This window comes from Mesoplodon densirostris, chromosome 5 (genome assembly GCF_025265405.1).
Source record: "Mesoplodon densirostris isolate mMesDen1 chromosome 5, mMesDen1 primary haplotype, whole genome shotgun sequence".
Classification (NCBI taxonomy): Eukaryota; Metazoa; Chordata; class Mammalia; order Artiodactyla; family Ziphiidae; genus Mesoplodon; species Mesoplodon densirostris.
In genome coordinates, this window is record NC_082665.1 from 20,708,157 (window position 1) to 20,733,162 (window position 25,006).

General features: G+C 35.2%; 1 pseudogene; it reads left to right on the forward strand.

Moving 5' to 3' along the window:
• Nucleotides 1-22,877, forward strand: part of LOC132490413 (large ribosomal subunit protein uL1m-like) — a 107,551-nt pseudogene extending 84,674 nt beyond the window's left edge.
• Nucleotides 22,878-25,006: the final 2,129 nt, after the last annotated feature.

Consider the following 25,006-nt stretch of genomic DNA (forward strand, 5'->3'; position numbering starts at 1 on the left):
TTCTTGTTCCTGATCTTAGAGGAAATGGTTTCAGTTTTTCACCATTGAGAAGGATGTTGGCTGTGGGTTTGTCATATATGGCTTTTATTATGTTGAGGTAAGTTCCCTCTATGCTTACTTTCCAGATGGTATTTATCATAAATAGGTGTTGAATTCTGTAGAAAGCTATTTTGGCATCTATTGTAATGATCATATTGTTTTCCTCCTTCAATTTGTTAATATGGTGTATCACATTGTTTGATTTGTGTATATTGAAAAATCCTTGTATTCCTGGGATAAACCTCACTTGATCATGGTGTATGATCCTTTTAATGTGCTGCTGGATTCTGTTTGCTAGTATTTTCTTGAGGATTTTCACACCTATGTTCATCAGTGATATTGGCCTCTAGTTTTCTATTTTTGAATATTTTTTGTCTGGTTTTGGTATCAGGGTGATGGTGGCCTTGTAAAATGAGTTTGGCAGTGTTCCTCCCTCTGCTATATTTTGGAAGATTTTGAGAAGAATAGGTTTTAACTCTTCTCTAACTGTTTGATAGAATTCGCCTGTGAATCCATCTGGTCTTGGGGTTTTGTTTGTTGGAAGATTTTAAATCACAGTTTCAATTTCCGTGCTTGTGATTGGTCTGTTTATCTTTTCTATTTCTTCCTGACTCAGTCTTGGAAGGTTGTGTTTTTCTAAGAATTTGTTCATTTCTTCCAGGTTGTCCATTTTATTGGCATATAGTTTCTTGAAGTAGTCTCTCATGATCCTTTGTATTTCTGCAGTGTCAGTGGTTACTTCTCTTTTTTTCATTTGTAATTCTATTGATTTGAGTCTTCTTCCATTTTTCTTGATGAGTCTGGCTAATTGTTTATCAATTTTGTTTACCTTCTCAAAGAACCAGCTTTAATTGTATTGATCTTTGCTCTTATTTCCTTTATTTCTTTTTCATTTATTTCCGATCTGATCTTTATGATTTCTTTCCTTCTGTTACCTTTTGGGAGTTTTTTGTTCATCTTTCTCGAATTACTTTAGGTGTAAGCTTTGGTTGTTTATTTGAGATTTTTTTGGTTTCTTTAGGTAGGATTATATTGCTATAAACTTCCCTCTCAGAACTGTTTTTGCTGCATCCCACAAGATTTGGGTTATCGTGTTTCCATTGTCATTTTTTTCTAGGCATTTTTTGATTTCCTCCTTGATTTCTTCAGTGATCTCTTGCTTATTTAGTAGTGTAATGTTTAGCCTCCATGTGTTTGTGTTTTTTTTACAGTATTTTTCCTGTAATTGATATCTAATTTCATAGCATTGTGGTTGGAAAAGATACTTGACACAATTTCAATTTTCTTAAATTTACCAAGACTTGATTTGTGACCCAAGATATGATCTATCTTGTAGAATGTTCCATGAGCACTTGAGAAGATAGTGTATTCTGTTGTTTTTGATGGAATGTCCTATAAATAACAATTAAGTCCATCTTGTTTAATGTATCATTCAAAGCTTGTGTTGCCCTATATATTTTAATTTTGGATGATCTGTCCATTTGTAAAAGTGGGGTGTTAAAGTCCCCTACTATTATTGTCTTACTGTTGCTTTCCCCTCTTATGGCTGTTAGCATTGGCCATATGTATTGAGGTGCTCCTATGTTGGTGCATAAATATTTACAACTGTTATATCTTCTTGGTTTGATCCATTGAGCATTATGTAGTGTCCTTCTTTGTCTCTCATAATAGTCTTTATTTTAAAGTCTTTTTGTCTTATATGAGAATTGCTACTCCAGCTTTCTTTTGAATTCCATTTGCATGGAATATCTTTTTCCATCCCCTCACTTTCAGTCTACATATGTCCCTAGATTTGAAATGGGTCTCTCTTGTAGACAGCATATATATGGGTCTTATTTTGTATCCATTCAGCCAGTCTATGTCTTTTGCTTGGAGCATTTAATCCATTTACATGTTAGGTAATTATCAATATGTATGTTCCTATTACCATTTTCTTAATTGTTTTGGGTTTGTTTTTTTAGGTCTTTTCCTTCTCTTGTGTTTCCTGACAGAGGCCATCCTTTAGCATTTGTTGTAAAGTTGATTTGGTGGTGCTGAATTCTCTTAGCTTTTGCTTGTCTGTAAAGCTTTTAATTTCTCCATTGAGTCTGAATGAGATCCTTGCTGGGTAGAGTAATCTTGATTGTAGGTTTTTCCCTTTCATCACTTTAAATATGTCCTGCCACTACCTTCTGGCTTGCAGAGTTTCTGCTGAATGATCAGCCGTTAACTTTATGAGGATTCCCTTGTATGTTATTTGTTGCTTTGCCCTTGCTGCTTTTAATGTTTTTTCTTTGTATTTAATTTTTGATAGTTTGATTAATACGTGTATTGGTGTGTTTCTCCTTGGATTTATCCTGTATGGAACTCTCTGACCTTCTTGGACTTGACTATTTCCTTTCCAATATTAGGGATGTTTTCAACTATAATCTCTTCAAATATTTTCTCAGTCCTTTTCTTTTTCTCTTCTTCTTCTGGGACCCCTATAATTCGAATATTGGTGCACTTAATGTTGTCCCAAGAGGTCTCTGAGACTGTCCTCAATTCTTTTCATTCTTTTTTCTTTATTCTGCTCTGCAGTAGTTATTTCCACCGTTTTACCTTCCAGGTCACTTATCTGTTCTTCTGCCTCAGTTATTCTCATATTGATTCCTTCTAGAGAATTTTTAAATTTCATTTATTGTGTTGTTCATCATTGTTCATTTGGTTCTTAGTTCTTCTAGTTCCTTGTTAAACGTTTCTTGTATTTTCTCCATTCTATTTCCAAGATTTTTGATCATCTTTACTATCATTACTCTGAATTCTTTTTCAGGTAGACTGCCTATTTCCTCTTCATTTGTTTGGTCTGGTGGGTTTTTACCTTGTTCTTTCATCTGCTGCATATTTCTCTGGCTTCTCATTTTGCTTAACTTACTGTGTTTGGGGTCTCCTTTTTGCAGGCTGCATGTTCGTAGTTCCCGTTGTTTTTGCTGTCTGCCCCCAGTGGGTAAGGTTGGTTCAGTGGGTTGTTTAGGCTTCCTGGTAGAGGAGACTGTTACCTGTGTTCTGGTAGATGAGGCTGAATCTTGTCTTTCTGGTGGGCAGAATCTCGTCTGGTGGTGTCTTTTGGGGTTTCTGTGAACTTACTATCATTTTAGGCATCCTGTCTCTTAATGGGTGGATTTGTGTTCCTGTCTTGCTAGTTGTTTGGCATGCGGTGTCCAGAACTGGAGCTTGTTGGTCATTGAGTGGAGCTGGGTCTTAACATTGAGATGGAGATCCCTGGGAGAGCTCTCACTGATTGATAGTACATGGGCCTGGGATGTCTCTGGTGGTCCAATATCCTGAACTTGTTTCTACCACTTCAGAGACTCAGACCTGTCACCCAGCCAGAGTACCAAGACCCTGTCAGCTACACGGCTCAGAAAAAAAAAGGAGGAAGAAAAAGAAAGAAAAAATTAAAATTATTAAAATTAAAAATTAAAAAATATTATTAAAATAAAAATATATATTTTTAATTAATTTTTTTAAAAAAGAAAAGAGTAACCAAACCAATAAACAAATACACCAATGATAACAAGAGCTAAAAACTAAACTAAGATAAACATACAAATCAGAATCTAGTCAGCCACATACAGGAAACCCCAAGTCTACAGTTGCTCCCATTCAGTTGCTCCCATACCTGTTGTCTAATCAGGTATTCCACAGATGCAGGGTACTTCAAGTTGATTGTAGAGATTTAACCCACTGCTTCTGAGGCTGCATAGAGAAATTTCCCTTTCTCTTCTTTGTTCGCACAGCTCCTGGGGTTCAGCTTTGGATTTGGCCCTGCTTCTGCATGTAGGTCACCCTCTGATATCTGTTCTTCACCTAGACAGGAGGGTGTTAAAGGATCAGCTGATTAGGGGTCTCTGGCTCACTCAGGCTGGGGGTATGGAGGGGTATGGATGCTGGGCTAGACTGCGGCAGCAGAGGCCAGTGTGACACTGCAACAGCCTGAGGTGTGTGGTGTTTTCACCCTGGGAAGTTGTCCCTGGATCATGGGACCCTGGCAGTGGTGGGCTGCACAGGCTCCCAGTAAGGGCAGTGTGGATAGTGTCCTGTGCTTGCACACAGGTTTCTTGGTGGCTGCAGCAGAAACCTTAGCATCTCATGCCCGTCTCTGATGTCTGCACTGATAGCTGTGGCTCATGCCTGTCTCTAGAACTCGTTTAGGTGGTGTTCTGAATTCCCTCTCCTCACGCACCCCAAAACAGTGGTTTCTTGACTCTTAGGCAGTTTCAGAATTTTTACCGGAATCCTTCCTGGTTAGCTGTGGTGCACTAGCCCCCTTCAGGCTGTATTCACACAGCCAACCCCAGTCCTCTCCCTGGGATCTGACCTCCGAAGCCGAAGCCTCAGCTCCCAGTGCCCACCTGTCCCGTCGGGTGAGCAGACAAGCCTCTCGGTCTGGTGAATGCTGGTCGGCACGAATCTTCTGTGTGGGTATCTCTCCGCTTTGCCCTCTGCACCCCTGTTGCTGTGCTCTCCTCCGTGGCTCTGAAGCTTCCCCCGCCATCTCCCGTCTCCTCTAGTGAAGAGGCTTCCTAGTGTGTGGAAAATTTTCCTCCTTCACAGCTCCCTCCCACAGGTCCCATCCTTATTATTTGTCTCTTTTTCTTTCTTTCTTTTTTTCTTTTGCCCTAGACAGGTACATGGGGAGTTTCTTGTCTTTTGAGAAGTCTGAGGTTTTCTGCCAGCATTCAGTAGGTGTTCTGTAGGAGTTGTTCCACATGTAGATGTAGTTTTGATGTATTTGTTGGGAAGAAGTCCACGTCTTACTCCTCTGCTATCTTGAAGGTACTCCTCCTATTTGTTTATTTTTCATTGTTAACTGAAACTGCCCCTCACTACACTGTAAGATCTGTGGGTTCACAGGTCTCCCTAGATTGTTTTTTCCATCACTGTATCCCAGGAACCTAGTACAATGCTGAAGACATCAATACATACCAATAGAAGCTCAATAGATATTTTAAAAATAAATAGATATTAATGAATACAATAACACACACACACACACACACACACACACACACACTTTCAATTGAATAGGCTCAAGTGTGTTCATTACTCTCCAAATTCATTCCATGCACCCACAACCTGGCTCCCTTCCCCTGCACTACACAGGCCCTCTGGGTGACTGCCATTTGTTCCCGTGGTAAATGGGAGGATAAGAGGGCAGGGGATGGGGGCAGTTCCCCCTGTTCCCTCCCTGCTTTGCCTCCCACAATGAAAGCTCCTCACTGGATCCAGATGACAACACTTTGTCCCTCCTTCCTTTGGGCCTCCCCATCCCTTGTCAGTTTCCTTATCCCTGTTCACAGCTCTGAATTCTGTACCTTCATCACAATATCTTCATTTGTACAATTTGGGATGAAGTATTCTTTACTGAAATCTTATCTTATATATCACACAACTCTCTTTCTGTGTATATATAATTTTTGTATCTTTTGTGTATACATGAAGTATACACAAGTTGTGAACAATTTTTTAGTTTATTTATTTTTTAATTTCTGGCTCTCTATATTTTTATGTTTTCCTCAGCTACTGATGTACAACTGAAAAAGCCTTGTATATGTATTGTGGTGTGTGTGTGTGTAGGTGTTGTCATCAGATTCTGGGTATGGATCTTAAGGAACTTGTATGCATAACAGACTATTTATTCTTCTACCTTAATTTTGAGAAAGTTTAGTATTTAAAAAAAAAGAAAGAAATGGTAGCCAGTAATGACTACAAAATAGGTATAAAGGATTAGATGCTGATTTCAGCACAATATTTTTCTTTTTTTTTTTTTACCACACTCAGCAGGAAACACGTATCCTACATCTGATTTCAAATACTCAGAGTCTGAGCTGTTAAACCTTATAGCAGTACATTAAATGTGGAAAGAATACAGCTGTGATGCCATCTGAGGGATAAATGGCAATAGTTTCCCCAGGAGAATACAGAGCTGGCTTTTTCTAAATGATTTAATTTCAGTGAAACGAAGAAAAGCCTCACACAGTCTGAAAAACCCCATTGCAAGCAGGTGAAATACTCCCCAGACCATTGCAATCCACTGATTGTTCTGGCATTTACATCTGCAGTGGGGACAGATATGTGGCCACCCCAGCACATTTTGTGTGTATGTTTCTGTCATGAAGATGTTCCAGAGAAAGGTGAATTTTCACTAATGTTCTACAGTTCATTTGCCATCCCTTCACTTGAGTGTTGTGTAAACTTCAGAAATGTTAAATGGAAATGATGTTAATTTAAAAGTAAAATTTAATATCCAATACAATTGGGCCGCAGGTCTCTAATACAAATAATATGAAAAACAAATTCCATGTCACTAATCTAAGATAAATAAATTTAAGAAAGGCAAGTGAATTAGAAAATGGTAGCTTGAAAATACCTCAGATACTTTCACTGGGAAACTTTTAGGTACTTTCACTGTGGAGTGATGTTATTGCAAAGATCAGTTGGTTTTTCATTTGCTTCCCAAATGCTTTCAAGTGCCCTAAGAGTAGTGATTTGTAAATTAACTGGAGTTACAGTCCCCTGTGAAAAGTTGATGAAAAATGTGGCCTTTCCTTAAGCTAAATGCATGTGTAAAGAAAATCTACACGTAATTACATATCCTTGGATAAGGTCCACATACCCCGAACTGTTAATTTGGAGAATGTTTCTATGAAAATAGTATACTAATGCAAATCCTACAAATTGATAATATTACAGTTTTAAGAATTCGCCTCTTGCAAAGTAAATGCTGCATTTTGATGTTACCTGCCAATCACACAATAGGGTCAAAATTTTCTATTATTTTTAATTTTATCTGTCAAGAGAGGATAGGTGAGTAACCACTTAAAAGTTCACACAAATTTAAATGAAATAAAGATTCAAACAAATAATTACTGTCATTTGATAAAAGGTTACTTAAGACTCAACCTGACCACTCCATTTATTTTCTAGTGACCTCTTAGACCAGAGGGGAGGTACATCATTAATATATGTATTGGAATGCTGACATTGAAAGTGGTTTTTTAAGGTACTTTAAATGCAACCAAGTATAAAACTTGAAGTCTAAGATATCTTACTCCTCTCTAACATTAAGGACAAATCTCTGCAAGGCTAAATGCTCTAAACCTATAAAAGAAGCTGGCATGCATGCCTTGAAATGCCACTTACAGTCCTCGTAGTGTTTTGTTAACAGATATCAACCGTAGTTGAATTTTAAAGAGTGTGACAAGAAAAGAAAATATATTTTAAAAATCCTGATCTAAATGTCATAAAATGTTAATTAAAATTATCAAAGTTAGAATAAGTAATGACTGATGAATTCAATAACAGGCACTAAAGTTTGGTCAACAATGTATTTTTTTAATACTAATAAAATTATATATATATATATATATATATATATAATTTAAACTCAGTTAATTCTAAGTAATACTGTAACATAAATGAAAATAATAATGATCTATTCAGCTTCAACTATGTGCCAGATACTTTTACATTATATCCAATTATCAAAAAATTTCACAAGATCACATTTTCACATTTTTCAGAGAACAAAATTGAGAAGCAGTGAATTTAAGTGTCAGGCCTGGGTAAACAGGTGCAGAGAAGATTGGAAGTCATGTTTCTCTGAAATGGCCCTTTTACAGAGAAACGTGATTTAATAATTATCCAGATTATGGTATGATTGGATTGAAATAAATAAACTTGGTTTTAGTGATTTCTTTCACTTGTTTATATAATTTAAAAAAAGGAATCTTCAAAATTATGTTGATTCAGAATAAAAATTCTTATTTGTTTTCACTTAAAAATTATTTACATTTTTAAAAATTATTGTATTTTACAAATATTCAGTGACTTGATCTTTAGCCACATTTTCAAAGCATTATCTAATTCTCAAATTAATCTTGTTGGAAATCCAGAATATTATTTTTATTTTCTCATCATACAAGACAAAACAATTATATAAATCTATTTTTACACTGTGAATTTTAATGTCCTACTTTATGTCACACAGCTAATGTGTATGATGCCTACAGAAATATACTGAGGTAGAAAGATATTTACACTGAAGTAAAATACCTTTAGAACTGAATAATCTGAGCAGGACTACTGCAACTATACATAGTGCAAATAAGGTTTTATGGTTGTTACTTTTTTTTTTTTTTCTCTGATCTCATATTCTGGAATAACAGTCAGCATTTAACAGGGTAATAATGGGCAGAATTATTGAAAGGGGAAAAATGGTCTCTGGTCATATTTTGGTTGCAAATAACAAAAATACTTCCATGACAAAACACAAAATCAAAAGTTAAGAAATGGTAAAATGATGTCATTTCCTTGATATAAAATGACACGTAAGACTAATTGTAAAGATTCCTAAACCTGGGTTTTCTGGTGAAACTAACAGAAACCATAGAAGGGTAAAGAGTAAGATATTTTGCCTTTTTTCCCTTTTTCTTTTGATGAGTAAGAGAGAAAATTTTGAGCACAGTTCTTGGTAAAAGAAGAAAAAGAAGGAATGAAAGAAGTATGAAAAAAACAAAAACCATGAAACGGCATCAATACCATCACTTTTTTTTTTCAGGAGTCATTGGAAATCAAGAACTAGGCAAAGCGCCTGAAGTAAGCAGAGGGAAGTTTACTAACAATATTTAAATTTGAGCTTTATTATACACTGAAAGCAAAAGTGTCCTGTGACCATCAGCTATTTTATAGCTATATCTAATTATCTCAAAAAAAGCTATCTTTTCATGAATTCCAGATAATCTTATTTTAAAAACGTATTTCTTTGATGGATGAAACTTTGTCTATCCTTGCCAGAAAATTTGCTTCATCTCCTTTCATTTTCAGTACTGCTGTGTCTGATACATCAGAAGCTGTATCAATTAGGGACATATGGTAATTCTAAGAATTTGTAAAAATCAGAAAATCCCTGCCTCAATAAATAATCACTAAAGTGACATCAAATTTCTTAGGTAATTAGTAAATGTTTTCTTTATAATGCAGTCATGTTGAGAATCTTAGTAAGAAAAAAGAATCACATTCTACTTAACACAAATAAGTAAAGATTTGGACACATCAATACAAATATTCCTGAAAAAAAATCAAGTTAATCTATTCAAATGTAATTATGAACCAACAGCCTTTCTCCCTTGCCAGTATTAATTTAATTCTAATTTTATAGCAACCATTTTATGTGTTAGAGTTTTTTCCTTTGAATTGCTAGAAAACTGATGCCACAAAAACGGATATCGTTTATATTAAAGCACTATTCCCTTACTTTTTTACTTGAGATTTGATTTCTTATATTCACTTTTTTTTTTGACAAACTCAGCTATCTACTTGGATGGTTAATAAACAGGCTTGAAAGATTTTATTTGTTTTACAGGTACATTAGATTTAACCTTCAGATTGCTGCAATGAAACATTTAGCACAAGGTTCTTAGGTCTTAATAAAAGCATTGATTGCTCAAAATCCTTGATGCTTATTTTTCCCTTAAACTTTAACCATGATACACTTTATGAAAGCTAGTGATGTTCCACACCATGGAATTTGCAGACAACTTGTACCTTTTAATTCATTCTGTTTTCTTAGGTGCAGCTATCCTGAACAGTAGCACATTGTTCTTAGTTGGTACTCAAAAAACATGCTTACTTGATCTTACAATATTGAGAACAAGTACTATAAATAATTTATATTTATATTTTCTGAATAGGTGAAACCAGAAGGCAGCAGTTTAATTCTGTCTAGTTCTGTAGGGGAGGAAAAATAATTTTCCATCTGCCCTTCTGAATTTTTGGCTGGCATCTCTGTCACAAAAGTAAAATTAACAAGAGAAAAATAAATAGAAGTTTATTGGCATGTATACCTCATGTATACATAGGAGATACCCATGGAAAAATAAGTAACTTTCCAAGGTGACTTACAATTTAGATTTAGATACCATCTTCAACTAAAGATAAAAGAAAGAAAGCTGGCGGGGAGACATTATGGAGAGGTGATCAGGAAAAGCACGGTAATGGGTTGTTATGCAGATTTAAGTTAGTGTCTTGTCAATTGATAAGAAGTTGTCTCCATGATTAATTTTTGTGTCCTTCCTGGTAGAGAGAAGAGGAATGACACTTTTGTAAACTGATGTCCTGCCTTTAGGAAAATGGGGGGGATGCAGAGAACTTTTCTTGTATCAGCTTCTTTCCCATTGTCTTCAGCTCAAAATAATTATTATGCCAAAGTGGGATATTTTCAGGATAGCATATTCTGCCACCCTTCAGTTTCAATTACTAAACATTGACATGGGATTTGTAACATTGTTATTCATTAAGTTTCATGAACTTAAACTGGAATGAATGTTGAAATTCTGATCACCAACTACAATTCTGTTCTCAATTTCAACCTTCTCATACCACCAAGCAATTCTTAAACCCCACAAAATGACAAAGAAGCGTGTGGGAATATTTTTCTGATTATGTTTCAGTGTCAATGTTTTTTTTCCTTTTATTATTACCTTTTAAATATATGTGTTAAAAGCCTTTAACAATCTCTTCACTGTGTCTCAGGCACCTTTTTTGTGCATATAGATCCCTCACTGTGCTAGACAGCCTTTTCAAAAGACAGCCCAAGTATATATCTTATTCCACATATTCTTCAAGTGATTTTGACACTCTTCCAAAGAGAGGCAGGATCTACATTTCTTCTCCTTGAACCTGGCCAAACCATTGTAACTGCCTCAACCCGTAGGGCATGGGAGACAGACATGAGGCTGCCTAACTTCTGAATCTAGGTCAAAGAAGGAGATAAGGTCTTCTTCTGCCCCTCTTTTCTTCTTGGAACACTTGCGTTTGAACTCAGTCATCATGTTGAAATGAAGTCCAGACCACATGAAGATATCACATGTTAAGTGTTTCATGGAACAGCCAACATCAACTAGCAGACTTGGTAAGTGAGGTTTCTGATGAGTCCAGAACCCAGTCTTCAAATCTTCCATCCTAGGACAAAGACAGGTTGGGGCACAGGAAATCCATCCCTACATGAATTTTATGTTCTACCTGAATTTCTGATTCAAAGAGTCCCTGTATAAAATAAATTTCCATTATATTGTGCCAGTAAATTTTGGGGTAATTTGTTATCTAATACTAGTAGTTAGAATGTCTCCTCTACAGTTCTTATGATTCTATAAGACTCTGAAACCTCATTGCCACAGGGTAAGAAGTGGCTACTTGAATACAAGAAAAGCTACTCAGAATATCCCAAACCAACAAGGTGGATTAAACTTGTGATATTGACCTTCATTAAACACACATACATGAATAAAATAAAGAGATCCTTTTCTCTCTGTTGTAATTTTGCTTACAAAGATGTTTGTTTAAACCTTTCAGCAGAGAAGACCTAAACATTCTAAACATGTTGCAGCCTATCGATTCTACTGTATAACTTAATTGGTAGGTCCAGCTGCACCAGCAATAAAGGAAGGAAATTGCTGTCTTTGAAAAGTCATAGGAAGAAAAAATAATGTAACTGAACTCTTTTTAATTATGTCTGCAGTTTCCCTCAGCTATTTCCTGCTCTAGGCAAGCAGACATACTATAAAGAATAAAAACGAGCTTCTCTAGTAAAAGAACGAGCAAGTTAATCTTATAAGCATCAAGCTTACTGTTATGTAGGCCAGGGTTTTGGTCTGCATTCTTATGTAAGTTCCTAGCCTCAGTCTTCTTGAGTGTTATTAAAAATTCATACCTCCTCAATAAAGTGAAGTAAACAAAACACTGAGCACAGAGCCTAGCACAAGCTAAGTTCTTAATAAAAAAATAAAAGGTGAAAATTGAAAAATTAAGTTATTCAAATTGACATTGTATTTATGCAGTATATATATATATATATATATATATATATATATATATATATATATATATATATATATATACACATACTGATTTTGAATAAAATAAAACAGAAAAGTGCAGCTGGAATATTTTAAAAAGTAATGCCTGGGTTGAGGTTCAGAATCTAGAGTGCTATTCAATCAATAAGGTATTTTGTTTTGATTTTGTTTTCAAGGAAGGTGTTGGCTCCACAGTAATCTATAACAACCTCTTCCTTTTGGGTATGTTATTCTTTATTTTGCGTATATGTTATTATTTTTCCATTGCTGCTGTAACAATTTCCCTCACATTTATCAGCTTAAAACAATACGTATTTATTACCTCCTAGTTCTGTAGGTCAGAAGTCCTGGTATAATATGGCTCCACTGAGTTCTCTCCTTAGAATCTTGCAAGGCCAATATGAGAATCTTGCAAGGCCAATATCAAAGTGTTAACAAGGCTGCATTCCTTCTAGGAGGTTCTAGGAGTGAATTTACTGCCAAGGTCATTCATTTGACCAAACTCAGTTCCTCATTGTTATAGGACTGAGTCTCCTGCTTCCTTGCTTGCTACCATCTCTGGGCCAGTCTTTCTTACTTGACTACTCTTTTTTTTTTTTTTTTTCTTGTCTTAATCAGTTCAGGCAGCTGCAACAAAAATATCATAAGCTGGTGTCTTATGGTATGAGACACTTATTTCTCACACTTCTGGAGAGGTTAGGAAATCCAAGATCAAGAGGAAAGGAAATTCAGTGTCAGGTGAGGACTGTTTCCTCATTCATAGAAGATCATCTTCTCACTGTGATCTTACCTGGTGGAAAGAGGGCCAGAGAGGTCTATGACGTTTCTTTCCTAAGTTCATTAATCACATTTTTGAGGACTCTGCCCTTATGACCTAATCACCTTCCAAAGACCCCACCTCCTAATGCCATCACATTGAGGGATTAGGCTTTCAACATGTGAATTCTGGGGGATGCAATCACTCTGTCCATAACACTTCTCATACTTCCCATGTGACATACTCCAGCAATGGTGGCTGAGAATTTCTCATGCTTGGAATATCTGACTTCCCTTTTTACTGCATCTCTCTTGACTCTAGCTGGAGAAAGTGCTCCCATGGTTAGATTGGGCCCACTCTGATAATGCAGGGAAATCTTCTTTTAATGCCCATAGTCATAATTATATCTACCAAGCCTCTTCTCTTTTGTCATTTAATGTCACATATTCACAAATTCCAGAGATGAGGGCACAAACAACTTTGGCAGGGGTTGGGTGGGATGAATTTGAGGACAGGGGATATGTTTTGTTCCCTGTATATCAAAAATCCAGGAGTACTACATGTATTGAGCCCAACTAGACCAAGGGTATTTTTTAATCATTTATCTGATCTTTTTATCTTTCCTTAATATTTTTTATTGTAAATTATGTTTATAATTTTAATTGTCTATAATCATGCAAATGTCCTCTACATTTACTGCAGTTTTTAAACATTTTTTAATGTTAGGTTTTGTTTAATAATTCTTGTCCTTCATGTTACTTCTCTATCCCCTAGATCTTCAGTGGGAAATGTGGAGCTGTATTTACCCCTCTTTACACTTTAACCAGAGAAACTCCACATTTAACTTTTTCAAAGATGGAGCTTTTGCATAATATTTCAAAATTTTTTGAAAACCTTTGTCCCTAGAATTCAGTGCTTCTCAAACTCTCTATGGAGAAGAATCAATTTTTTCTGAATCTATCCCAAACTTAAGCTTCTATATAACATAATAAAGTGAATTACTTTCAAAAAAATAAATGAAAACAAGAAAGGAGGAATACAAAATGGAAATTCAAATTTTTAATTCTTAGATGTATTAGACATACAATTAATCTCCCAAATTTCTGTAAAATATTATAAATGCTTAATCTCAATTTTTATACTTATCTTGTCTCTTACTGGTAATAATCATTTCATGCATCATCACTCTTCCACACAGCATACTTTGAACTGGTCAAATAATAACCTATACTGGTAATTCCAGGATTAGAAATAAAGAACCTGTATGTAATAAACTCCAGTCTATCACTTTCATGAGCTGAAAATTCTTGACTAATTCCAAACTATCAAAGCATAAAAAGAAAGTGATACTTACTATTCTAAATTATAAATATTTTGAAATGTTTATAGCAGTGTTTTCCTACTTGGGTGAATTATAAAATGGGCAATCTTTAGGAAACAAATAAAATCAGCCATTCAAACACAATTATTTATTTTGAATCATGTCCCCGAAGCCCGTGCAGAAAGAATTGAACCACATCATACATCTTGGAGTGTCAGCACAGCATTGTGTTGACAATAAACTTGAAGGAGAATGAGGTCATTTTTCAGTCAGCTTCCAGAAATTACCTCTTTAAAATTCTTAGTTCCTTTACTACAATAAATGTCCATGTTTCCAGTCTCTTGACTTGAAAAAAAAAGTGTTCTACAACCCACAGGAGATGATTTCTGTGTCAAAGGTAGGGTAAAGAGCATATGACCTTGCATGGAGGAAAACCCAACCATTAAAATAACTTCAATGACAGCTGATTTTTTCATGGGTTCATTCACTATATTGAAGACAATGATGCCAATGTGGACTTTAATTACCCTAAAGGCTGTTCTGGAAGGAAAGAGGATGGAAAGTTGATATTACAGGAAAACTCTGAATGTGTTTCATATGGAGGATAACTCTGTTGCAGGAGGGAGGAGAAAACATATTTTTTTTTACTTCTGTGGAGATAATTTCTATATATTTATTTTTTTGTCATTAGTGATCATAATACCTCAGAAATGATATACAACATAGGTGCTTTATGGCAAGTAGAACATACCACCTTATAATGACTATTTTTTCTCGCTTATTATTATTTTTTTAATCTCAATGTTAACAACGAGGTATAAAACGTGGTTGAACCCAGATCACAAACATACTGAAACTCTATATTCAGGTTAGTCTCTTAGAGCATTAAATTATTATTCTGTATCATTAAACTAATGAAGCACAGAAATCATTTAAAATAGCTATTATAATAAAGTCATTGTGCTACCTTTTTTTTTTTTTTTTTTTTTTTTGCGGTATGCGGGCCTCTCACTGTTGTGGCCTCCCCCGTTGCGGAGTACAGGCTCCGGACGCACAGGCTCCGGACGCGCAGGCTCAGCGGCCATGGCTCACGGGCCCAGCCGCTCCGCGGCATATGGGATCCTCCCAGACCGGGGCACGAACCCGTATCCCCTGCATCGGCAGGCGGACTCTCAACCACTTGCGCCACCAGGGAGGCCCTATTGTGCTACCTTTTAAGAAATAATATAAATCTGATTGAGCTGTATACACTGCTTTTAAGGAGCTTACAAATTAATGGAGAGGTGTGAGGAATTTGATTAAGATTAGTGTATATCTATACACAAACATAATTTATATTATTTATATAATTGTATAATATTTTAATATTAATAAATATAACACAAATAAAATATTGTGGAACCACAAGTAAGGAAGTAATTAATTATTATGTTTAGATAGGATACCTGGAAAGGGTCCAAAAAGTAGGTGGCATATAAATTAGATATCAAGACATAAGCAAAATTTGGACAGAGAAATGGAAATTTTTAATATAGGGGAACTTAAGCAAAGAGTACAGCCTCATAGATATGTGTGTACAGCATGTTGAAAAATTTATACCATATTTATAAAGACCCTAATGTCTCATACTCATCATACTGTCTATTAAATGGTCTAAGGATTAAAAATAATTAAATCATAAAGTAGCTGCTTTGGGATAAGCATGTGATTTCGAATTCAGTTGATGTTATTTAAAGCTTAACCTCTCCTTTCCAGAAGCCCAAGGATAGAGGTCATTTATCCTGGAGTGGTTAGATACAGTTGGGGGATTTAAAATTCTTTATTAATCAAACCAATTGAAATGGTTTTAAAAAATGTCCTTTGACAGTGATATGGTATCAGAAATGTTCTTTCTTTTACTTGACCTAAAACAAGTATACTGCCAGATATTTTTCCAGCAAGGATGGATTTATTCAGAATCAGCAGAAAAATGCAATTTGGAGTCTACAATCATGGCAAGTCATGTGCAAGTCCCTTCACAGCAAGGGAAGTAGAACACTTTTATAGATGGGAAAAGGAAGTTGGGCAGGAGGTTGATAGTAAACAATGAGTCCATGGCTTTTCATTGGCTGAGTCCTTGCCTGGATAAAGGAGGAGCCTCTCTTCTTCCCATTGAGCTCTGCTATCATTACAGAGCATGAGAGCTCTCCTTTTTGGTCTCCCAACTCTATTTATTTACTTTTTATCTTTTTACTTTTTTATTTTTCATTTTTTTAAAATTTTTATTGAAATACAGTTTATATACAATGTTGTGTTAGTTTCAGGTGTACTGCAAAGTAACTTAGTTATATATGTATATATGTGTTATATATATATATATATATATATATATATATATATATATATATATATATATATTCTTTTAAGATTCTTTTCCATTATAGTTTATTACAAGATATTGAGTGTAGTTAGTTCCCTGTGTTATATGGTAGGTCTTTGTTGGCTGTCTATTTTATATATAGTAGTGTATATATTTCAATCCTAAACTCCTAATTTATCCCTCCCCTCCCCATTTCCCCTTTGGTAACTATAAGTTTGTTTTCTTTTTTTTTGTTTTTTAACTTTGTATTTTATTTTATTTTTATTTTTATTTTTTAATTTATTTTATTTTTTAATTAGTTTCTGCTTTATAACAAAGTGAATCAGTCACACATATACATCTGTTCCCACATCCCTTCCCTCATGCATCTCCCTCCCTCCCACCCTCCCCATCCCACCCCTCCAGGCGGTCACAAAGCACCGAGCTCATCTCCCTGTGCTCTGCGGCTGCTTCCCTCTATCTATCTACCTTACGTTTGGTAGTGTATATATGTCCATGCCTCTCTTTCGCTTTGTCACAGCTTACCCTTCCCCCTCCCCATATCCTCAAGTCCATTCTCAAGTAGGTCTGTGTCTTTATTCCCGTTTTACCCCTAGGTTCTTCATGACATTTTTTTTTTAATTCCATATATATGTGTTAGCATACGGTATTTGTCTTTCTCTTTCTGACTTACTTCACTCTGTATGACAGACTCTAGGTCTATCCACCTCATTACAAATAGCTCAGTTAACTTTGTATTTTATATTGGACTATAGTTGAGGAAAAATGCTGTGATAGTTTCAGGTGTACAGCAAAGTGATTCAATTATACATATACATGTATCTATTCTATTACAAATTCTTTTCCCATTTTGGTTGTTACATAATATTGAGCAGAGAGTTTTCTGTGTTATACAGTAAGTCCTTGTTGGTTATCCATTTTAAATATAGCAGTATGTACATGTCAATCCCAAACTCCCCAGCTATCCCTCCCCCCCACCCTTCCCCCTGGTAACTGTAATTTCATTATCTAAATCTGTGAGTCTGTTTCTGTTTTGTAAGTAAGTTCATTTGTATCATTTCTTTTTAGATTCCTCTTATAAGTGATATCATACGATATTTCTCTTTTTCTTTCTGACTTACTTCACTCAGTATGACAATCTCTAGGTCCATCCAAATAATGTAAATGGCATTATTTCATTCTTTTTAATGGTTGAATAATATTCCATTGTATATATGTGCCACATCTTCTTTATCCATTCCTCTGTCAATGGACATTTATGTTGCTCCCATGTCTTGGCTACTATTAACAGTGCTGAAATGAACACTGGGGTGTATGTATCTTTTCAAATTAGAGGGTTTTTTTTTCTTTTCCAGATATATCTCCAGGAATGGAATCACTGGATCACATGGTAACTCTACTTTTAGTTTTTTAAGGAACCTCCATATTGTTCTCCATAGTGGATGCACCAATTTACCTTCCCACCAACAGTGTGTAGGAAGGTTTCTTTTTCTCCACACCCTCTTCAGCATTTATTATTTGCAGACTTTTTGGTGATGGCCATTCTGACATGTCGAGGTGATACCACAGTGTAGTTTTGATTTGCATTTATTTAGTAATTAGCAATGTGGAGTATCTTCTCATGTTCCTGATGGCCATCTGTATGTCTTATTTAGAGAAAGTCTGTTTAGATCATCTGCTGGTTTTTTGATTTTTTTTTTTTTTATATTGAGCTGTATGAGCTGTTTTTTTGTATTTTGGGAAATAATCCCTTGCCAGTTGCATCATTTGCAAATATTTTCTCCCACTCCATATGTTGTCTTTTCATTTTGTTTGTGGTTTCCTTTGCTGTGCAAAGGCTTTTAAAACTGAAGTTTCTGTTTATTAGTTTTTTCAACCTTGTAAAATCTTATTATTTTCAATATATTTAATTTCTATATTTCTTTACCTTAAGTAATGAGACTTCTGACAGATTTTTAAAGCCCTGCTTAAAAGTTCAAACAGTAGTTTTGTGGTTGTAGATTTTGTTTGTACTTAGCCATCTTCAGATGTACTACTAAAACTTCTAAATAATGCTCCAAAATATGTAAAGGTCTTAATTAGTTTCTTGAACATTTCATCAACTTCTGACTATTTAAGTGTAAATTCTGAATCTAGAAATCTTAATAACATAATCAATAACATGATTCAGTTTGTTTCTGAATTGTTAATCTAAAGTAATTATATTATTTGTTCATAAAAAGTTTTTACTATAGCTATTAAAGCACATTGGTAACTTAAATTACATTTTTTTAAGCTAGAGAAGACAGAGACTTATGAGATTCCAAAAGTGAAAACTTGAATGATATCTGTATTTATTGGATTTTTAGGTTATGAGGAAAAGGAAGAAACCCAGAAAAATATTGAGCTTCAAATTAAGAATAAGTGGGGGTACCATTGAGATAATTACTTAAAGGGTGTGGAATTGGAAGTAAAGAAAATGAGGTCAGTACGAAGCAAATTGACTTTATGGTTTTGGGTAACATCTAAGTGGAAATGTTGAATAGATACTTAGTGTTTATTTGTTATTATTGCTACAGTTTACTATCTTCTATCTTTCTGAGTGTCTTACTTTGCAGTTCAAAATATTGAAAATCTTGTTATCTGCATGATTCATTTTCCAGCTAGATTCTTAAGATCACTGTGTCTCTTGTCATACGTTTACAACAGTATGAAAAGCAAATTATGTTATCTACCATGTTCTTATCTTTTAAATCCATTTTAGGAGCTGCTACAAAGTATTCATTTTCTGAATTGATTAAATTCATATTGCAATATTAGTATAGCTAACCAATTAAAGTGTTTCAGATTTTGAAGTGATCCAAAAAAAAAAAAATGCTTAAGCCTTAACCTAATAGAAATACTAACGTTTTCTTTCGGTGAAATGGTTAGGTGAAATATAAGCAAGATCTCAATGCAAGTGATATGCAACATTCATATTGTTACATAAAATTGTTCTTGGTATTTTAACATAGGAATTTTTTAATTCACTTCTCAATTTGAAATCAAATGTAAACAATTTGGAATAAGAATGTTTTAACTCCATGGAATTTAAAAAGCAATAGATCAATAAATTATATTAAACCAAAAAGAAAGTAAAGAAGAAAGGAGTTTATAATTTGAAGTGTCCATATCATACCTGCTCCAAACAATCAAAAAAAAAAATCTGTGAACCAAAATTAGTTTCTTAGGATATTTTACTAAATTTTCACTAAAATTGTCTTTTATTTTTAGAAAAGAAGTACCAAACTCAAACCTAAGAACATAAAAACATGTATATATTAAATTTCAAAAATAAATACTAATAGAGAAGACAAATACATTTTAGAGATAAGCAATGTTAGTAGGTAAATTTGAAATTTTAATATTCATTAATCAGAGTATTTAATATTTAAGAGTTTACTAAACAAATAATAAAATACCCACAGAAAGAGACTCATGTTTTCCCACTTCAGTTTATTTTACTTGAAGAACAGTGAGAGGTTACAGCACTACCCCCACATGGATGAGACGTTTTCTTAAATTCAATGTCATTCTGAAATAGCACATAAAACAATTTTTGTTTTCACCTGAGAATGCCAAACAATGATGTGTATATGTGTGTGTATATGTGTGTGTATACATACACATACTCATGTGTACATATACAAATAGATGTGTGTATGTATTTATATGTGTATTTATGTATCTATCTATTACTATATTTTAAATAAGATTGGTAATAGAATATAGAGGTCATGAAATATGATTTTAAAGGTTTGGGAACTGCATCCCATTAACTTGTCAGCATTCCTGGTGAAACTGCTTTGCATTCTTTGGTAAAGATTGGAAGTAAACCCATTACATGTGTTACAGTATCAGATATGTGTAAATTGGCTTGAAAAAAGGTTTTATTTTGAGTGCATGGTTGCCACAAAATTCTATGTTTTTTACTAGGTCTAGTTACTTCATGGACATAATTATATTTGTGTGGCTTTCCTAGTGACTACTTTTAATACATACTTAAAACCCCTTTAGGACACGATCTACAAAACTGAGTTTGCAGTGAATTCGACAGGCCAGCCCTTCACACTGTTCTCCCTACTCAGATATACTCTGCTTTAGCTCAGCAAATCTATTCTATTAAGTACCCATTGAAAGAAATATTTTTTTTCTGTTTAATTTTTTAAAAAGCTAGGAGATATATAACAGGGACAGGACATAACTCAGCTACCTATGGAACAGAAGCTATTCTCAGGGAAAGACATGTTTTCTTCACTGTATCTTTTGAAGCTTAGAAGTTTTCTGAAGTATGATAATTACTGAGTTTATTCTTTTCCTCATAGTTAATCCTTCAGGATTGCTGAACTATTTTCACAAAGGACACTGTAGTCTAGAAGTTTTGCTGTGTTCTAAATATATCATTTCTTATCTATAATTCTGAAACCCAGAAAATATTAAACCTGAAACATTTCTCACAACTTATTGGGCAGGAAATCCTGAAAATCCTGACCTGATCTAACCTATATAACCTGATCTAACTTTAATTATAGTATGCATTTATCATACTTAGTGGGGTCATTCATTTTTTCCTGCAGAATTAAAGTGTTTGAACATGAGGTTGTGTTTCTGAAACTGCAGCAGAACATTGTATAATATACAAAATAATACCTTTTAAAAACTCAAAGTTCCTAATGTAAAAACATATTTGGGACTTCAGTCTCAGTCCTGATATATAATGAGCTTGGAAGTAGCCATTCCTGTCCTTACAACAAGACAAATTAAGCAAATTAAACATCTTGGACCTATTAGAGAACTGAGGTCACAGCACAAGCCACCACCCCAAAATCTGGAAAGACAAGCACATCCAATAGGTCACAGCCAACACATGAATACATGGAGCAGAAGCCACTAGAACTATAGACAGGGAGGAACACTTGAATGGTAGTTCAGGCAAAGTTGCTGGAGGCAAGGTGACGGATAATTTAGAAGTGAGAAACTTCCTGATTGGGGCTTTAGTGAGGGTCTCATACTTTTCTACAGTTTACTCTGGAAAACCTACAAATTCTCATAATGAAGATCTGAGAAAGATCTGAGAAGTATCCCTTTGTTGTTTAGGCAGGAGGCAAGGAAGAAAAATCATTGTGAAAGCAGCAAACAGAATTTTCTGTAACTAAAGTCTGTTTCCAGAGGAAGATTGACCAGATTCTTATCCAGCTGGGGGAATGGTACCTCTCATACTCCAGTGCCCTCCATCCTTACATCCTATTTGAATTTGCCACGTTGATTGTGTATTCTTTAGCCACACATAATATGCTGCTGCCTTGTGTATTCTTTAGCCATGCATAGTATGCTGCTGCCTTGTTTTAGATTTGTATATAAATACTACCCTACTGTATAGAGTCTTATGCAATTTTTACCATTGTGTTTTTCAGATTCATAAATATTTTAATATAGCTCTAGTTAATCTGTGTCTGTTCTTCCATTGACAGATATTAGGATATCTCTCTAGCCATGAAAAAAAAAAGTGAATTAAACCAACAATGAGAACTCATTCATATATATTACAAAATGCTCTAGAAAATGACATTAAATTACAAAAAAAAAATCTAGCGTGACCTTCTAATTTTAGAAGTTGAACTATGAAAACATATTAAGTGATCTTATGGCTCTGAATTACTCTCGTGCACAGAAAGGAATTTGGCCTAAAGCGGCTTTGACCGACTAGTTTTGCTTAAGGGCCAGATGTGGCCTAGAGTAGCCAAGCTCCAGGCTGGAACAAGCCCTTTCCACTTTCCCCACAGCTTATGTAAGTGATATCTCTGTCTATTTTAAGAGCAAAATTAGAGAAAAATGTTTTCTAAGACCTGGCTGGCCTCCCCTTCCCCACCCTAACTGATCATTCCAGGTTGTCAGGCACCTGTTTACCTTAGATATGAAACACTCTGCAGGGTTCTGAGTGGTCAGTTGAGGCTCACAGGGCACTGGTCCTCAGAGGCACAGTAGTGGAGACATACACAGCCATGGAGGACCTGCTGCCTGCCACCCAATCCATTTTCCAGCTGATCCTGGAGCACCTGAATGGTGCTTTGTTGATGACTGCCTGAAGCTTCAGACATATCCCAGGCTTCCCTGCAATTCACTGGGAGATCCTTGTATGTACTGTGAAGCTAGTTTTGATAGTAAAGGGACTTCACATTTCAAGAAATGTGAAGTTCCTAGGCAAAAAAGTGTTCTGTCCACAATGAAATCTGAGGAGAATGTTGTGAGGATATTGAACCAATAATACCAGCTGAAGAATTCCTTAGTCCACTTGGGGTGGAAGCCAGTACTCCCATGTTACAAACCTTGTGTTTGTTGACAATGAATACAAACCTGAACAGGCCATCACTTCCAGGCACTGTGGACTTTCTGGAAAAGGCACAGAAGAGCCAGCCTCCTCAACTTTCCCAAGTGACTGATGGAAAACCCATCTTAAATGCATCAGAGAAAAATGGAGAACAACTTCAGAAGAAATTAATGATGTGAATGAAAACATTCATTTTACAAAAAGTCCAGAAATGCTCATCCAAGAAATTGCAGAATGGAAGCAGAGAGTCCAGGAAAAGGAGGAGGAGAAAGAAGGGCTTGAGCAGTCAAACACACAAATGGTGCAAATCCTGAACAGTGAAGTCAACCAAGTAACATCAATGGCTGAACACCTGCTGAAGACCATCCTCTTGCTTGACCTCCTTGGAGATCACGTGGATGACAGGAACTCGAAAGTCTAGAAATAGAGGGAAGCAGGAAATGGCCATCAATCCATCCATAGGCCAGAAGCTGATAAGAAGGTGTCAGTGATGATGCTGACTTCAGTGTGTCCCTTCAGTGTCCTGAAGAGAAACATCAAGAAATAGACCAACAGTTGTGGGAAGAAAAACGAATGAAGAGCTCACAGGACAAATCTCAAGTCTCCAAATGGAAAAAAGCGTCTCTGCAGTGTGAGAATTCACAACTGGAAAGAAAGTTCAGCAGCTGAGGCTGAAGTTTCAAATTCTGCCTGAAGTGCATGAAGACCATTTAACACAACTTCAGAAAAAAAAAAAAAAAATTGAAGAGGAAATGCACTACTTAGAAAATGGAGAAGAAACTTCCTATCATGTATAGAAACATGAAATCTACATATTAGGATTGCAACCTGTATAAGAAAATGGCCAAAGCCATATGCAAAGAATTGAAGAGAACCAATTCTTACCATCGAAATATCTGCGACCATGAAAAAAGAGCTCAAGATTGTTGGATGGCAGCTGTGTCAACTGAGAGAAAACTCAAGGAGCTAAGGAAAGAAAATGTGCACATGAGGCAGATGGTGGCCAAGGTCAAGTCTAAGTTCCAACCTCTCTCCAGGGGTCCTTGTGCTCCTGCTACTCCACTTGCAGCCCACAGAGGCAGGGAAGTATCAGGAGGTCTCCCCTGTGTCATCTGGTTCCCCAGGGAGAAGGAGGGTCACACCTTGAGTGATCAGGGATCTGGGGTCACCAGCAGGTTTGACTCAGCTTCCCCAGCTATTTGATTCTGAACACCCAGAACCATGGCCCAGCATCTGCATGTATTTCTGTTAAAGGAATTTTGATTGACCTCTTGTTAGCTAAGGTATTATTACTAAATTGATGCCATAATTACTCTTATTAACATAGAACTATAACTTTATGGTAGTAACACTTAAAAATAGATATGATAATATAATTCTCAGGAACACAATTTCCCCACTGGATTCTTTGGCATTTTATATTTTAAGTATTGTACTTTGATTTAAATTACATCTCCCTTATGACTTAAACCATCCTGTAAGTTTGATATTGGTGAAGACATTTGAAATAATAGACTATACCTGTAAGCTATGGCTAACGTTAGAATTCTGTGAAAAATTCTGTAGAAATAACCTAATATTTATGTGCATAAATTTAGGTTGCTTTTTTAATATGCAGGAAAAAAATAGTTTAACAAAACTAGACCCCATTCAAACTACATAATATTTTTATATAGTTTGGTACTAAATTTGTAGTTTAGTGCTAAAATCATAAAATTAGTTTAATAGATTCATAGATTGGAAACTTTAGAAGCATTTAGAATCATTTATTTCTTGTTTTATAATATTTTCATTACCTTCATTATTTTATTTTAGATTCTGTTTGTTCCTTAACAACTCTAAAATTTATCAGCCAAAATGAAGAACTTTTCTCTTGCAGGCAAACACACGCACACACACACAAACACAACCCTCCACAAGGCAGATACAAATCCCTCTCAGTTGTTTGTGAGTACTTGAAAATTGTAAAAATAGAGTTGCAAAGTTTAAAAATGTTTTTAAATAAAAAAGTAAATGAATAGAAAAAACTTTTTGTGTAAAATTTGTATTTAAAAAAATAGATTACTAAATCATTCACACAGGAAAAGGGAGTTTCCTGGTGATTCAAAATAAATTCCAACTAGAAACACTTCATTCAAATGCTACAAATGAAGAGGCAGAGGTGAGTGTGGTTAAGAGCTGTGGCAAGGATGAGGGAAGGACCGAGGATGGGCAGCTCCCAGGCGCTAGCAATTAAACCCTGTTCCCACTTCTGAGTCTGGAGAGAGGAGAGGAAAGAGGTGTCATCAGAGCTCAGTGAGGAGCTGTC